Raw genomic sequence first — 17,071 nt, forward strand, 5'->3', positions numbered from 1 at the left:
CGTACCGTAAAAAAAAAAAAAATAATAATAATAATATAAATAAATGGATAACTAGATCAGGCAGAGACTCATAGGCCCATCAATGCCTTTGATCATCATAAACTTTGCCTCCACTGCTCTGGAAATCCTCCACCGACTGCCCGAAGAACAAGGTAACTTTTGCCACTTGGGGGAAAGAAGATCCTCAAACATTTGGTCTGCAGGCCTGGGAAGCTCCCCTCTCTCTGTCTGACAGGCAGAGGGTCTTCCTGGTGAACCTCAAGGACCAGGTTGGCCAAAATGTGTCGGTCACTCTCCAAAGGATGCCTGGCTGGTCAGTAGCTGAATATTGGCAGCAGCCTTTTCGCATCACCCTCCTCCTCTGTACGCAGCTCCAGGCTGGCGGAAGCTGGAGTGCCGGCCCCTCTGCAGTGCAGGACACAGGCCCAGAGAGCCTCCCATGGAAGGACCAACGGGAGGATCCCAAGTGGACAACCGCTTCCTGTTTGATCATGGGAGCTTTCTTTTCATTTTTTCTTTTTCTCTTCTCTTTTATTTATTTATTTTTGGCTTCTCAGTGGGTTATGTTGTAATGTTGGCAGATGATGTGTCCTGGGATCACAAGTCCACGGGCAGAAAAACCCTGCCAAACATTGACTACATTTTAGTTTCCAGAATAATCTCTACAGTGAAAAGAAAGCCGGTGATTCTGTGGTGGAAATGACCAACTGTCTCAAAGCTTTGTAGGAATCTCACAATGGTGTGAATGTCAGGATCTGGGGTGGCCAGTCTGGGCAAAGAGGGAATGTGCCTTCTGCTGCTGCGGGCTGGCCTGGTCAAGGCTGGAGCTTCTGGAAGTGCCAAGGAATGAGCATTTTCCTAGCTGGTTTTCTTTCTTACCAAACTCCTGACATCTGATTCATCTGCAAGCCCACCACCCACGTGTAAGAAGCCCCACCGCATCACAGTGTTGGAGTCCCTATACGTCTGAATGTAATCTTCTGCCCTCTGGTGGGACCGAGGAGGGCACTAATTCAAAATTCCAAACGCCGTGGCTAATACTTCTTTAATCTTCACTCTGGAGTGATGGCGAGTCTCCCAAAATGTGGGTCCAATTATGTGGAAGTCAGTGTGACCTTGTCTTCCTTTGAGATGTCTGTGTTTCTGAGGAGAGGTTTGAGCAGGAACCATACAAGAAGTCATTTTGCCTCTGTCTGACTTTGTTTATAGCAGCGGCCTGCATCAGCACAGAATCTCTGGGAGATAAAAGAAGCTGGAGCTTCAGGAAGCCAGCTGTACCTTCTCACAGATGGGCCCTGAAAGATGCCTCAGAGCATGGACACGTTCTACACGCAGGGCTCTCCTTTGTCACGGGTGTCCGTGTTCTGAGGCATCTTTCAGGGCCCATCTGTGAGAAGGCACAGCTGGCTTCCTGAAGCTCCAGGTTCCCCTTTTATCTCCCAGTGATCCTTTTAGCGTAAGTTATTTGTCTCACGCCTCACGTCTCATTGGAAAGGGAGAGCTCGTAATGGTGTTCAAGATAATCTCCTACCAGTCTCATCTCTTCTGAGTGACGCTTCACAGCTATTAAAATTTGGATTTTACCCAATTTTGTTGCAATAACCAATGAAAAAAAAAAAAGCACCAAAACAAAAATTTAGGAACATCCTGTAAATCTCAGTAAAGCTTTAAACAAAATGTTCTGGGCATTGAGTACCCTTGTCGCTTGAATCTTATTTTAATTAGGAACAAGTCTTTGATTTGTAATCTCTTGGAAAAAAGTCTCCTGAAGTCTCTGAGCAGGCAGGACTGCTCTGGAGGAAGGTGGCCAGTGTGAGAGCACAGAGCTTACAGTGGGTAAGGGCCAGTTCTGGAAACAGCAGGAAAGATTCTAGCATTCTACTTCAAAAAAAAATTTTTTAATAGACTTTATTTTTAAAAACAGTTTTAGATCTACAGAAAAATTGAGAAGACAGTATAGAGAGTTTCCGTCTCCCCTGTACTCTTCTAATAGTATTAGCATACTGTTATGGTCCATTTATACTATGATATAAATGTGTATATGTGGTATACATTACTATGGTAGCGTATATACTATGGTATATTGTTAATGAGCCAACATTGACGTATTATTACTAGCTAAAGATTATGCTTTATTCAGATTTCCTTAGTTTTTAAGCTAATGTTCTTTTTCTGTTCCAAGGTCTCATATTACATTTATTTTTTTTCCAGCTTTATTGAGATATGATTGACACTCAACATTGTGTAAGTTTTAGGTATACTAGTACCGATCTGATACATTGACAAACTGCAAAATGATTACCACCATAGTATTAGCTACCATCTCCACCCTGTCACCATTTCTTTTCTTGTGGTGAGAACATTTAAGATATACTCTCTTCCTAACATGCAGGTGTATGACACAGTATTTTACTATCATCACCGTGCTGTTCATTAGATACTCAAATTTGTTCATCTTAAACTGAAACTCTGTACCCTTCGACCAGCTTCTCCCCATTTTCCCCACCACCTAGCCCCTAGTAATCATCATGGTTTCTCTGAGAGCCTAAAAAAGCTTAACTTTTAAAGAATCCATGTATAAGTGATATAATACAGTATTTGTCTTTCTCTGTCTGACTTATTTCACTTAGTATAATGCCCTCAAGGTCCGTCTGAGTTGTCAAAAAAAAGGGGGGGCGGGATTTCCTTCTTTCTCAGGGCTGAATCATTCTACCTTTTCCAGGTCATCATTTCTTTCCCAGTTGATTCAGAAAGCAAGCAAACGACAGACACGCTGGCTAAAGAGATTGTTAGCAACGAGTCCCAAATTTCCCCTAGTGCTGGGAAACTTCGTTAGCTGAGGTTTCTCCTTCCCGTCATGCCCAGTTCCCTCCTCCCAAGGTACCAATTAAACTTGTTTTTTTTTAAGTCACTGGGATGAAGAGGAATGTCATCTGCTCTGAGGGGCTCCTAACTCAGAGATGCTGCTCTTAGAGAATTGAGCCTGCCCAGAGATAAAATAAAATAAAATCTCTAAATTTCCAAACTGGGCTCCTCAGAGCTTGGATGTTCTCAAAAAATGATCCCATGTGAACTAACTGGGGCCACTCTGCATACTGTATTTTCCTCTTAGAGATTCACATGTTAGGATGTGAAAGGCTCTGAGAAGTCCTACAATGAAGAAACCCCTTTGCTTTTAGGTAACCCAGCATTTCCCAAACTAGTTTGACCCTGAATCCCCCCTTTTCTTCTGAAGTACCAGCAAATGTCTCTCAGATCCAAAGTGTCACAAGGAAGGGTTTGGGAAGCCTCACCCTCAGGTCAGGAGCTTAACCGTCTGAGGGGCTGATGACTGTTTTGTATTGAAGCAAACTGCCTCCCTGAGGTCCATGGAGATGGGAGGCTGATGGTCCCTATTGAAATCTCCGTTGGCTTTGGTGAGGTGGGATCAACTCCCAGTGTGGGTTCTGTCCGAATCACTCCCACTGTGACACACTTTCACCCACCTCCAGTTAGGGAATGGTACCTGAAAGAAGTGTCCCAGCTAAATCATGGGGAAGAGGAGGTGGACTCCTGCCCTCTCAGACTCCAGGGTCTGCCCCCTGAGCCCCCTGCCAGACAGGACCTGGAGACAGCCAGGGACAGAGGGTGCTCTGGTGCCTGTCCTGTGGCCACTGGAGGGCACTCTGCAGGACCACTGGTTGTGCTCAGCATTCTGTGCAAACCCACCTCTGTGGTCCTGCTCTCACCCCCATCAAACCAGCTGACTCTGCCCTTTCCCTGCAGGGATCTACAGACCACCCTTCTTCCCTCCTCTTTCCTGGACTTTGACGTTTTATCCAGCATGTTGTGAAGAGTGGGCCCCACTTTCTGTGCCAGGCTCTACGCGGGGGCAGCATCTCCAGCAGGACGCACTCTTTCCTGGATGGTCCAGCCTGGGGGCTGTGCTGTCCTTGGCTCCCTAGCATCTTCCATTCCACCTTGGAGGGGAACGATTGTGCACAGGCCAATGCTCCCTGCCAGACGTGAGCTCCCCAACCCCAGGCGGGACATCATCATAGCCCAGGAGTCCCCACGGGCCTGGTAGGTATTCCCCTGAGTGTTAAATGCCCTGCTGGCCAGGGCATTTAACATAAAGATTTTTATGTGTGTGCAAGTAAATGTGAGTATAGGTTTAGAAATGGAAATATTTCTGAGGGTTCTGCTCTGCCACTCTGGAAACCATGGCCCTAGTGTCAGGTCATTGTGGGGCATGGGGAAGTGGGAAGTTGCCTGACCTAGTAGTCTGGGAAACTGCAGGGGATGGGCTAGACTCTAACCTGGAAACAGGAGAAGCGGGTGGCTTCTCCATGACATGTCCAAATAGCCCCAAGGCTCTTTAATGATGAACTATCACCTGCTCCTCCTCTTTGTCCCCATCTCAGAATAGCTAATAACAGCCAACAATTTTTACACACCTATAAAACACTCTAAATTAATTAACTTAAAACTTTTTTATTGTGGTAAACTACATACAACATAAAAATTATAATTTTAACTATTTTAGAGTGTACAGTTTCATGGCATTAAGTACTTTCACTTGTTGTGTAACCATCACCACTATCCAACTCCAGAACTTTTTCACTCACTCTCCCCTCCCCCATACCCCCTGGCAATTTCTATTCTACCTTCTGTCTCTATGACTTTGAGGGCTCTGGTACCTCATTTAAGTGGAATCATACAATATTTTTCTCTTTGTACCTGGCTTATTTCACTTAGCATAATATCCTCAAGGTTCATCTGTGTTGTAGCATGTGTCAGAATTTCCTTCCTTTTTAAGGCGAAATAATAGTCCATTGTTGGGACTTCCCCAGTGACACAGTGGTTAAGAATCCGCCTGCCAATGCAGGGGACATGGGTTCGATCCCTGGTCTGGGAAGATCCCACATGCCACAGAGCAGCTAAACCTGTGCACCACAACTACTGAGCCTGCACTCTAGAGCCCGCGAGCCATAACTACTGAGCCCACGAGCCACAACTACTGAAGTCCATGCGCCTAGAGCCCATGCTCCTCAACAAGAGAAGCCACTGCAAGGAGAAGCCCACGCACCGCAAGGAAGAGTAGCCCCCACTCACTGCAACAAGAGAAAGCCCACACACAGCAACAAAGAAACAAAGACCCAACGCACCAAAAATAAATTAATTAATTAATTTTAAAAATATATTTTAAAAAATAGTCCATTGTTTATATAGACCACATTTCGGGTGTCCATTCATTCGCTGATGGACATTTGAATTGTTTCTGCCTTTTGTTTTATTGTAAATAATGCTGCTATGAACACTGGTGTACAAATACCTGTTTGTGTCCCTGCTTTCTATTCTTCTGTGTATATAACCAGAAGTGGAACTGATGGATCAAATGATGAGTTTATGTTTAACTTTTTGAGGAACTGCCATGTTGTTTTCTATAGAAGCTGCACGGTTTTATTTTCCCACCAACAGTGCACAAGGGTTCTAATTTCTCCATATCCACACCAAAAATAATTTGTTGTTTTCTGGGTTTTTTTTGGTTTTTTGGTTTTTTTTCTTTTAGTAATAGCCATCCTAATGAGTGTTAAGTGGAAATTAATTCTTAATACTTCACAACAACATTATGAGGGAGGTACTGCAACTATCTCCATTGTACACATCAGGCACAATGGGGCACCATGACACTAGGCAGCTTGTGTAAGGCATCACAGCTGGTCAGTGGCAGCTGAGGAATGAGAGTTGGAGCAGTCAGACTCCAGAGCTGTGCTCTAAGCCAATTGGCCACACTGCCTCTCTACTGGGCACACAAGCTTCACTCTGGGATTTACCGTTGCTCCATCCCTGGATAGCTTTTGTGGTAGGCATTTAGCCTGAATTTCCCTGTTGAGTAATAAATTTTTGGAGAAAGAGAAATGGATGGATCCTTCCCTGTGCTGGGGACATTTCTCCTTAATGCTGAGCAGAATCCTCAGACAGTCAGACCTCAGTTGAGGCCATGGTAAATTCCCTGTGCTTTGGGTTGGGAGTTTGAAGAGCTGTTCTCTGCAAATAAGGGTGAGCAAAACAGCTTGCACAAGAACTGCATCCCAGCTTAGTGTTATGTGGGTAAGCATATCAATTCTTACAACTGAATTAAGGTGATCCTAGATTGCTAATGTCTCAAGTTGCATGAGAGAGAGAGAAAAAAAGAAAGAAAGAAAGAAAGAAAATCCTCTCTGAAAGAAAATAGCATCATCCTAAGCCTCAAATTATTTCTACAAATGATTTCTCAAATGTAATTTATGGCACACAACCAAACATAACCGGACACTTTGGGATACATGACAACATGAAAAAGAACCAGCAGAAACAACAGACAATAGAAAAGAACTCCAGGGGTTCCATGTATTGGAATTACCAGATACAGACTTTAATGCAATAATCCTTACATGATCAAGACAAAGTTTAAAATTTTTGCAGAAAGTGTAAAACTATCAAAAGTACCTTAACAGCTTAAAAAGGCAGCCAACTAGAAATTTTAGAACTGAAAAATTTAGTAACTGGAGTTAAGAATCTATGGATAGGATTAACAATATATTAGACCAATTAAAGGGAGAAGTAATGATTTGGAAGCCAAATTAGAAGAAATTATTCAGAATGGAGTAGGAGAGAGAAAAGTAAGGAAAACATAGAAGAAAGGATAAAAGACAGAGAATTCAATAAAAAAGTTCTCACAGTGTTTATATGGAATCCCAGAAGGAGTAGAGAAAAACAGAGTAGAAACAACATCTGAAAAGATAGTGGCGGAGAATTTTCCAAACTGATGAAAGATATTAATCCACAACTTATGAATCCCAACCAACTCCAAGCAGAATAAATACAGAGAAATGTGTATCTAGACATACTATAGCAAAATTGCTGAAAACCAGACGAAGAGAAAGCCTTAAGAGTTTGCAGAGAAAAAATCAGATTAGCTTCAACAGAGCAGACAGCTACTAAAAGTGGCAGCTGATTTCTCCACAGAAATAATGAAAGTCAGAAGAGAATGAAATGATCTATTAGGAGTGCTGAGAGGAAACAATTGCCAACCTAGAATTTTATGCCCAGAAAAATATCCTTCAACAATGAAAGGAAAATATAATCTTTTTCAGGCAAAGAAAAACAGAGGGCTTATAGATAATAAGCACATATTAAAAGAATTACAAAGGGCTTTCTTCAGAGAGAGCTAAAAATATCACAGATGGAAGTATGGAACAGAAAGGAATAAAGAACAATGAAAATAGTACATGTATGTGTACATTTACATGGATAACAACTATATAAAATAATAGCAGTAATATCGCATGGGATTTAAAATAGATACAGGATTTAAATACTTGAAAATTACTTCTGTTTTCTGCTCGGATATGTAAAGATGTTGAAAGTCATCACTCCCACTCTTTTTTAATGTTTTATTTTTGGCTGCATCAGGTCTTTGTTGCTGCACGTGGGCTTTCTCTAGTCGCAGCGAGTCGGAGCTACTCTTTGTTGCAGTGCACAGGCTTCTCATTGTGGTGGCTTCTCTTGTAGCAGAGCACGGGCTCTAGGCACATGGGCTTCAGTAGTTGTGGCCTGATGGCTCAGTAGTTGTGGCCCACAGGCTCTAGAGCACAGGCTCAGTAGTTGCGGCGCACGGGCTTAGTTGCTCTGTGGCATGTGGGATCTTCCCAGACCAGGGATCGAACCCATGTCCCCTGCAATGGCAGGCGGATTCTTAACCACTGTGCCACCAGGGAAGTCCCAATCACTCCCACTCTTACAACAAGAAAAATCTTCTTAAATCCATAAGAGAATCAAAGTCATAGGAACTAACACCCAGAAAACTGGAGAGACAGGAAAGTACAGAGAATCACAGCCTCCTAAAGCCATGAAAGTGACCAGAGATAAATTTAGCTAAATAGTCTCATCTCTAAGGGCAAAAGCTCTGAGGCTAAGTTTGGATGGCTGGGGGGAACGATTTACCCGTAGTTTCATCCATTATGAAATCTATGCAGGTAGGGTCACTGATCCAAAGTGCACAGACTCTCAGAGATGACCTGGTTCAAATTTATTTGACACATGCAACTTCAGACTCCCCCATATCCCCCAGCTTGCCCTCTCCACCACCCAGGAAAGGCTAGAAAACCTTAAACTGTAATTGACAAATTGCTGGAAGCAGACTGGACCAGCTTGAGAGTTAAAAACTCCAGGGGGCCCAGTCTTAGGAGGCCCCCCCAATTTGTGAGTATTACCTCCAGGAACCCCCATGAGGCTCTCATGGTGAAGATCAGAGAAAAACCTCCCCATGCTTCTGGCAGCAGGAGAGGAAACATATCCATTTTGAAACATGCCCAGGGCCTTCTGTTCCCCATCTGCCCTCAAGGGAAACTACTTAGTCAGAACCTAAACGATGTGGGGAAAGGGAAATACCCAACTCCAAACCCCTCCAGTCTTCTTCTTGTGTAACTGGGAGAAAAAACGCCGAGAAGCACTTGTGAAGGTCAGAGCCCAGGGGCACAGGCTCACTAAAAGACTGAGACCTGATCTTAGGTTGATAGGATGCTTCTCTGCCCCTCATACCTTACCACCACAACATGGCTCCTATATAATAATAGGGTTACAGCCGAGTGAACCGCAAGGCTCAGACTCTAAGGAGTTTCAAGGGAACTCAAAGACAACAGGGAGAGCAAAAACAGAAAGACACTAGAGGAAAGTAAAGCCTTAGACACCTTCAGATACAGTAAACAGTAAACACAGTGTAACTCCTAGCCAGATAAATATAAACCATCAAACTAAAGTTATATTTACCTCAGTTCTTATTATCCAATATAACATGTCTGGCTTTCAACAAACAATTACACAGCAAGCTAGCAGACACAGACTAGGAATTTAAAATAATTATGATTACATACTAAGGGCTCTAGTGGAAAAAAAAGAACAACATGCAAAAAGAGGGGTAATGTAAGCAGAGAGATGGAAACTCTAAAAAAGAATCAAAAGGAAATCAAATCAAATCAAAAGCACTTTAACAGCAATGAACAATGCCTTTGATGGGCTCACCAGTAGACTGAACATGGCTGAGAAAAGAATCAGTGAGTTTGAAGATATCAATAGAAACTTCCAAAACTGAAATGCAAAGAGGAAAAAGAATGAAAAAAAAAGAAATATAATATCTAAGAACTATAGAACAATTACAAAAGGAATACCAGATACATAATGGGAATACCAGAGGGAGAAGAAAAAAAGGAGCAGAAGAAATATTTGAGGTAATAATGGCTGAGCATTTTCTAAAATTAATGACAGACCTCAAACCACAGATCCAGGAAACTTGGAGAACGTCAAGCACAATAAATATCAAAAAATCAGCACCTAGCCATATCATATTCAAACAGCAGAAAACCAAAGACAAAGAGAAAATCTTGACAGAAGCAAGAGAATAAAAAACCATCTTACCTATAGAGGAAGAAGGATAAGAATTATATTAGAATCACATCAGAAACCATGCAAGCAAGAACAGAATGGAGTGAAATAAAGTGCTGAAAAAAACCCAATAACCTAGAATTCTGTATCCAGAGAAATTATCCTATAGAAGTAGAGAAATAATTACTCTCTCAGACAAAAAATTGAGGGAATTTGTCACCAGTAGAAAAAAATGCTAGAAGGAATTCTTCAAGTGAAGAAAAAGATATGGGTCAGAAACTCAGATCTACATAGAGAAAGGAAGAATGTTAGAGAAGGTATACATGAAAGTAAAATAAACCTTTTTATTTTTATTATCAATTAATCTAATAGATAACTATTTTAAAATAATAGTAACAATGTATTGGGTGATTATAGCTTATAGGTAAGTGAAATGAATGACAGAATGTTATAAGGAATAGAAGACAGGAAATAGGAATACTCTGTTATATTACCCACTACCCATGAAGTGACACAGTGTTATTAAAGCGGACTTAGATTAGTTGCAAATGTATATTGCAAACTTTAGGGCAACTGCTTAAAAATTTTATAAAGAAGTATAATTGATAAGATAAGAGATGAGAGAAAATTGAATCATATAAAATGATCAATTAATACCAGAGAAGGAAGAAAAAGAGGGAAAGTTTTTAAAAACAAAGAAGGACAAATGCAATGAATAGAAAAGAGTTACTAATATGGTAGATATTAATCTGACTATATTAATAATCACTTTAAAAGTGGTTGGTCTAAACCCACCAATTAAAAGACAGAAATGTCAGAATGTATAATAAAAACAAGACACAACTATATTATTTCTACATGAAACCCACCTTAAACATAAAAAATCAAAAAGTAAAAATGTGAGGAAAGACTATACCATGCTAGCACAGATCAAAAGGAAGCTGGACTGGCTATATTAATTCCAGACAAAGCAGACTTCAGGAAAAGGAAATTTATCAGAGATAAAAAGGGCAATACATAGTGTAAAGAGGAAAATTCTCCAGGAAGACATAACAATTCTTAATGACTATGCACCTAACAACAGAGAGTCAAAATAAGTGAGGCAAAATAGATAGAACTGCAAGGTGAAATAATCCACTTCAGCAGACCTCTATAAATAATTTACAGATCCAATAGGCAGACAATCAATAAGGATATAGTTGAGCTGAACAGCACCATCAGTAAACTGGACCTAGTTGTCATTTATAGGATACTTCACCCAACAACAGCAGATTATAAATTCTTCTCAAACTCACATGGAACATTCACCAAGATAGACCACATCTGGGGATATAAAACACACCTCAACAAATTGAAAGGACTAGCAATCAGACAAAATATGTTCTCAGACCACAATGGAATTAAACTAGAGATAAGTAATGGAAACATAGCTGGAAAATCCCCAAATATTCAGAGATTAAATAACACACTTCTAAATAACACATGGGTCAAAGAAGAAATCTCAAAAGAAATTTTAAAATATTTTGAGCTAACTAAAAATGTAAAAACATCTAATCAAAATTTGTGGGATGCAGCAAAAGTAGTGCTTAGGTGGAAATATATAGCCTTGATGCATTTACTAAAAAGAAGGAATACCTAAAATTAACAGGCTAAGCTTCCGCCTTAGGAGACTAGAGAAAGAAGAACAAATTAAATCTAATACAAGCACAAGAAAAGAAATAATAAAAATCTGAGCAGACATCAGTGAAATGAAAAACAGAGAATCAACAGAGAAAATAAATGAAACCAAAAGCTAACTTTTTGAAAAGATTAATAACATTGATAAACCTCTAGCCAGGCTAACCAAGAAAAAAGAGAGAAGACGTGGTTATTAATATCATTATCAAAGAGAAGCTATCACTACTGACCTCATGGACATTCAAAGGGTAATAAAGGAATACTATGAACAACTTTATGTACACAAATTTGATAACCTAGATGAAATGAATCAATTCCTTGAATGATACCATCTATCGAAACTCACACAGGAGAAATAGATAACCTGAATAGGTTCATATCTACTAAAAAACTGAGCCAGTAGTTAATAAGCTACCAATACAGAAAGCACCAGGAAACTAGATGAGGTCACTAGTGGTTTATACAACACATTTAAGGAAGAAACTATATCAATTCTCTACAATCTATTCCAGAAGATAGAAGCAAAGGGAGCACTTTCTAACTTATTCTACAAGGCCAGCATTATCCTAATCCCCAAACTAGACAAAGACATTACAAGAAAATTACAGCAATATTTCTCTCATGAAAATAGATGAAAAATTCCTCAGCAAAATATTAGCAAATTGAATCCAATAATGTATAAAAAGAGTTAAGCATCATGACTAAGTGGGATTTATTCCAGGTATTCAAGGATACCTTCATTCGTGCTCAACATTCATGTCATCCATCACATCAACAAGTTAAGAAGCAAAAAATCACATGATTACATCAACGGATGCAGTAAATACATTTGACAAAATCCAATATCTGTAAATCATAAAAACTCTTAACAACTAGGAACAGAGGAAAACTTTCTCAACTTACTAAAGATAACGTACAGAAACTCTACAGGTAACGTCATAACTAATGGTGAGAAATTAAAAATCCCCCAAAGTAAGGTATGTTTTGGATATTGACAAACTGATTCTAAAGTATATATGGAAAGGCAAAAGATCAGAATAGCTAACACAAAACTGAACAAGAAAAAAGCCAGAGGACTGACTTCAAGTCTTACTATAAAGCTCCAATAATTAAGATAGTGTGGTATTAGTGCAGAAAAAAATAGACAAATAGATCAATGGAACAGAATAGAGAGCCCCAAAATAGACCCATACAAATACAGTATACTGACCGTTGACAAAGGATCAAAGGCAATCCAATGGAGAAAGGATGTCTTTTTAACAAATGGTGCTGGAACAAGTGGACATCTACATGCAAATAAATTACACCTTTCACTAAAATTAACTCAAAGTGGATTAAATACCTAAATGTAAAACACAAAATTATAAAACTCTAGAAGATAACATAGGAGAAAATCTAGGTTACCTTAGGTTTGGTGATGACTGTGGATACAGTAACAAAAGAATGATCTACGAAAGAAAAAAAATGGATATGTTGGACTTTATTAAAATGAAAAACTTCTACTCTGTGAAAGACACTGTTAAGAGAATGGAAAAACAAACCAGAGACGCGGAGAAAATATTTGCAAAAGACACATCTGATAAAGCACTTACATCCCCAATATACAGGGTCCTTAAAATTCAACAGTAAGAAAACAAACAACCCAATTTAGAAATGGACAAAAGATCTGGACACCTCACCAAAGAAGACACACAGATGGCAAATAAACATATGAAAAGATGCTCAAACTCTTTTGTTATCAGGGATAGCAGGAATTGCAAATAAAACACCAATGAGATGCCACTACACACAGAAAAACCTGGCAATATCAAATGCTAGCAAAGATGCTGAACAACAGAAATTTTTATTTATTGTTGGTCAGAATGCCACTTCGGGAGACAGTTTGGCAGTTCCTTACAAAGCTAAACATTCTGTATGATTCCAACTATATGGCATCTGGAAGAGGCAAATCTATGGAGACATTCAAAATATCAGTGGATGCCAGAGGTTTGGGGACATGGGAGAGATATGAGGATGGAGCACAGAGGATTTTTAGGGCAGGGAAACTGTTCTGTAAAAATACTGTAATGGATACATGACATTATGCATTTGTCAAAACTCACAGAATGTACAACACAAAGAGTGAACCCTAATGTAATATAACCTATGGACGTTGGTTAATAATAGTGTATCAATATTGGTTCATCAATTGTAACAAGGGTACCAGACAACGCAAGATGTTAGTAATTGGGAAAATTATGAAGAGGGAGAGAGGAAGTATATGGAAACACTGTACTATATGCTCAATTTTCTGTAAACTTAAAACTACTCTAAAAAATAAATTCTAGTCATTAAGAAAAATATATGACAACCATAACACATAAGTTGAGGGGATTAAATGGAGTCAGAATCCTAAGGTCTTTGCATTGACTAGAAAGAGGTAAAAGAACAAATTAACACTACATTTTGTTAAGTCAAGAATGCCTGCTGTAATGTCAGGCAAGCAGTAAATGTGTAGAAAAGAGTGTGATTTTTAATACAACAGAGAGGAAAAACATAAAAATAAAAGTAATCAATTCAAAAGAAGGCAGAAAGGGAGAAAAAAAGGAACATAGAACAGACAAGCACACGGTAAGATGTTAGAATTAAATAACCATGTCAGAATTTATATGTACATGGAATAAATGCACTAGAGGAAAGATCAAATGTTTTATGTTTTATATTTAAAAAAAAAACAAAAACAACCCTACCATACTGTATTTTCAGGAGACTCACCTAAAATATAAGAATATAGCAAGCTTGAAACTGAAAGGCTGGAAAAAGACATAACTAATCTCAGGTAAAACAGACTCTGAGTTTAAAAGAAATGGCTAAGATAAAGAGAAAAGATAATGAGAAAAGATTTGGTTCATCAGGGAGTTATAAGAATTCTAAATGTGTATGCAACTAATAACATAGCTTCAAAATACACAAAGCAAAAATTGGAATCACCAGAGGAAATCATAGTGAGACATTTAAACACATCTTTCTTAGAAACTACTAATAAACAAACAAAAGCCAAGAATGGTACAGATTTGAACAACACAAATTTAAAAACTGATTGAAGAGACATTCATAGAAGACTTCATGTAATAACTGTAGGAGCCTGTTTCAAAATGCCTGTAGGGGTGTGTTGCTCTCTCTTACCTCCTGTGATCAACACATGTGCACACAGGACCCAGGGTTTCAGTAGATGTTCACTTATCCCCCTCCCCACTCATCTTCCTTTCAGAACCCTCCCATCCTTGGCAGGGTTGGAAGTACCTATGGTTGCTTACTGTAAGTTCAGACCCTTGCAGGTGAGGGCCAGGAGCTGAAAGGAGGGAGCTAATGTTGACAGTGGGAGCAGGATGAGTTGATGGAAGGTTTTTAATCAAGCATTAAGCAGAGGCAAAATTACTTGATTTTCAAAGCACTTTACACATGCGTTAGTCTTATGATCCTGCAATCACAGAAGTTAGTGGAAAGGGTGCTGTATCCCCATTTCTCAGTTGGAGAAATTGAGGTGTGAAGCAATTTGCCCACGGAGCAGGTGTGTGAGAGTGCGAGGCTGAATCCTTGGGTTTCCCACTCCTGGGAACCCCTCCTGGGTTTCTGGGTAATTACTGACTTGCACAATAGAGAGGGACCATCTCAAAACATATCTCACAGAATCCCCTGTCTCTGCCACTCTGGGCCTTCTGTAGGCAGCTGCCATATGGATGCAACTCAGAGTTGCCGAAGACCTACGAGTCTCCAGGGGCAGATGGTCTTTAGTTTAGCAGAAAAGCATCGAAATGGCTGATTTTCTGTGGGAGGCAGGATCCCAAGGAGCAGGGCTCATACAGGAGAATTCAGAGCAAGGACAAACAATACAGTTCCACAAGATACGTGAGGTGAATTGGATGGGCAAGGGAAGGTGGGAGGGGGCAGAGCTCCATGGCAGCAGGCTGGGGCAGCTCAGCACAGGGAGATGGCGATACTAACATTCCATTTTGATCTCACGGCTGTTCCCAAACCCTCACTACACCTTGGCCTCATATAACCGCCTTGGCTAAAGGTTGTTTGGGGGGTGGGTCGCAAAGGGTGCAGTTCCACACTTGGGATACCCCTGCTTTCAGAGCTTTGGAGCCGCCGGCATCTCTGCTGGGCACAGATGGATGTGCAGAAGGAAGCCGCCCCCCTCCCCAAACCCCACTCCAGACAGGATTCAGGCTCAATACGAAGCCAGAGCCGGTTTCATGAACCCCAACCTGTGACTCACAGGGGGTCCTGCCCGCAGAAGGACTCTGCCCTTGGTCTTATGCTCTGCTCCTGATGTCTTGAAATTCGAATCAGTTTTGAACAAAAAGCCAGCATTTTTCTTTTGCACTGGACCCAGCAAATCTTGTAGCCAATCCTGACAAAAGCCCCTCTGGCTTCAAACCAAAGGAGCCTGCGTCCAGTGCCGAGGCCCCCATGTCGCTCGCGTGGGGCTTCCTTGGGCACCAGCAGGAGTGGAAAGGAATCCTGTGGGAAACGCTTACAAGCCCAAACTGGGCTCAGGGTCTCAGTCACCGGGAGCTGTGTGTGGGTCAGCTCTTGGCCAGGTCATCTCTCCAGGTCATCTCTCCACTGTGGACTGGGGTCGGGGAGTGGGGGTAGGATGGGGAGGGGGGCTTTGCAGGTGAGCTGGCCTACACTGGGCAGGAGGGCCTATCCCGAGCGGCTGGTGCAAGGCCCCAGTAACGGTGCCACCCTTGTGCTCACCCTCCAGCTCTGTCCAGCCAAGGGCCCCCAGGCAGTGTGGTCCTCTCACTTTGAGTCATCTGGTGGGCCCCTGACAGGTCATTCTCTGGCCCTGGCTCTGGCCCCAGCCCCACCTGTGGACCCTGGCTGTGCCGGCTCAGCTCTCTGCTGCCCCCACCTGGCCGCCTCCAGAGCCCACCTGACCTCCACAGAGCTCTAGCTGGCTCTAATTTGACAACTCCCTGAAAGAACAGAATATTGCTGCTGGTTGGCTGGTTTTGACCCATACAAATGGCAATTTGTCAATGGCTCAACCTCATACCACTGATTAGCAGGGTCTTATAAATGGGAATGGAGGTCAGGTATATAGGGTAAAAGTCATGGGTATAAAGAACAATACTGACTTACAACTTTAGCACACGCTCAGGAGAGTCCGGGTCTGTCAGCTGTCTGTGGTTGCTCTGAGGGCGGCCCTAGACGTTGGCATGGAAATTGGCTGCTTGTGGGGAGTGAAGAGGTGCCGCAGGAATGCCCCTCCCCCCCCCCCCCCCCCCACTGAGAACCAGGAAGGATGAGGAGGGAGGGTGCGCTCAGGGAGAGCAGCCGCTGGGTGCCCCAGGCAGAGACAGCTGTCTCCACGCAGCCCGCTGTTCTTGGGAGAGAGACAAGGGCTCCTCCCTTGAGGACAGGTGGGCGGGGACATCTGACACCTGTGTGTTGTGCCTCTCCTGGCCCAGAAGTTATGGAACATTGGAGAATGAGTGAGAGCCGCCTTGGGGCAATGACCCTCAGTTCCAGCAGCAGGCCAACTTGGCAGAGGGGAAAGAACATGTCGAATTCAGCCAGTGCTTGGCTCTGGTGGGGACATTTGCAGGTTCCAGAGCTCTCTGAGCCTCCGTTTTCTCACCTGTAATTTGGGAAGCAAGCACCTGCCTCCTCCATGTTACAGGCAGGGCTGGTCTTCAGCAGGGATGCACTTCCAGATGGGAAATTATCAGGATGCCTCCATATAGGTCAGGAAATAGCCATTGCCCAGAGCTGCCCAGGTGTCCTAGTGCCTCCCCTGGGACCCTGGGCACCTCTCCATGAACTGGCAACTGAAGGGTTAATGCCTGGTGCATCTGTGGACCTGCCTAATGCCCCTCCTGGCATCTGACCTGTCTGCACTGATCCTGCTGTTTATCCCTGGTGAGAAGCAGATGGGACCACATACTGAGAAAAGATGTGTAGACGATACAGTGGCAGAACATTCGTGGTGTTATCA

The sequence above is a fragment of the Phocoena sinus genome, chromosome 2, assembly GCF_008692025.1.
Source record: "Phocoena sinus isolate mPhoSin1 chromosome 2, mPhoSin1.pri, whole genome shotgun sequence".
In the NCBI taxonomy this organism is placed as follows: domain Eukaryota; kingdom Metazoa; phylum Chordata; class Mammalia; order Artiodactyla; family Phocoenidae; genus Phocoena; species Phocoena sinus.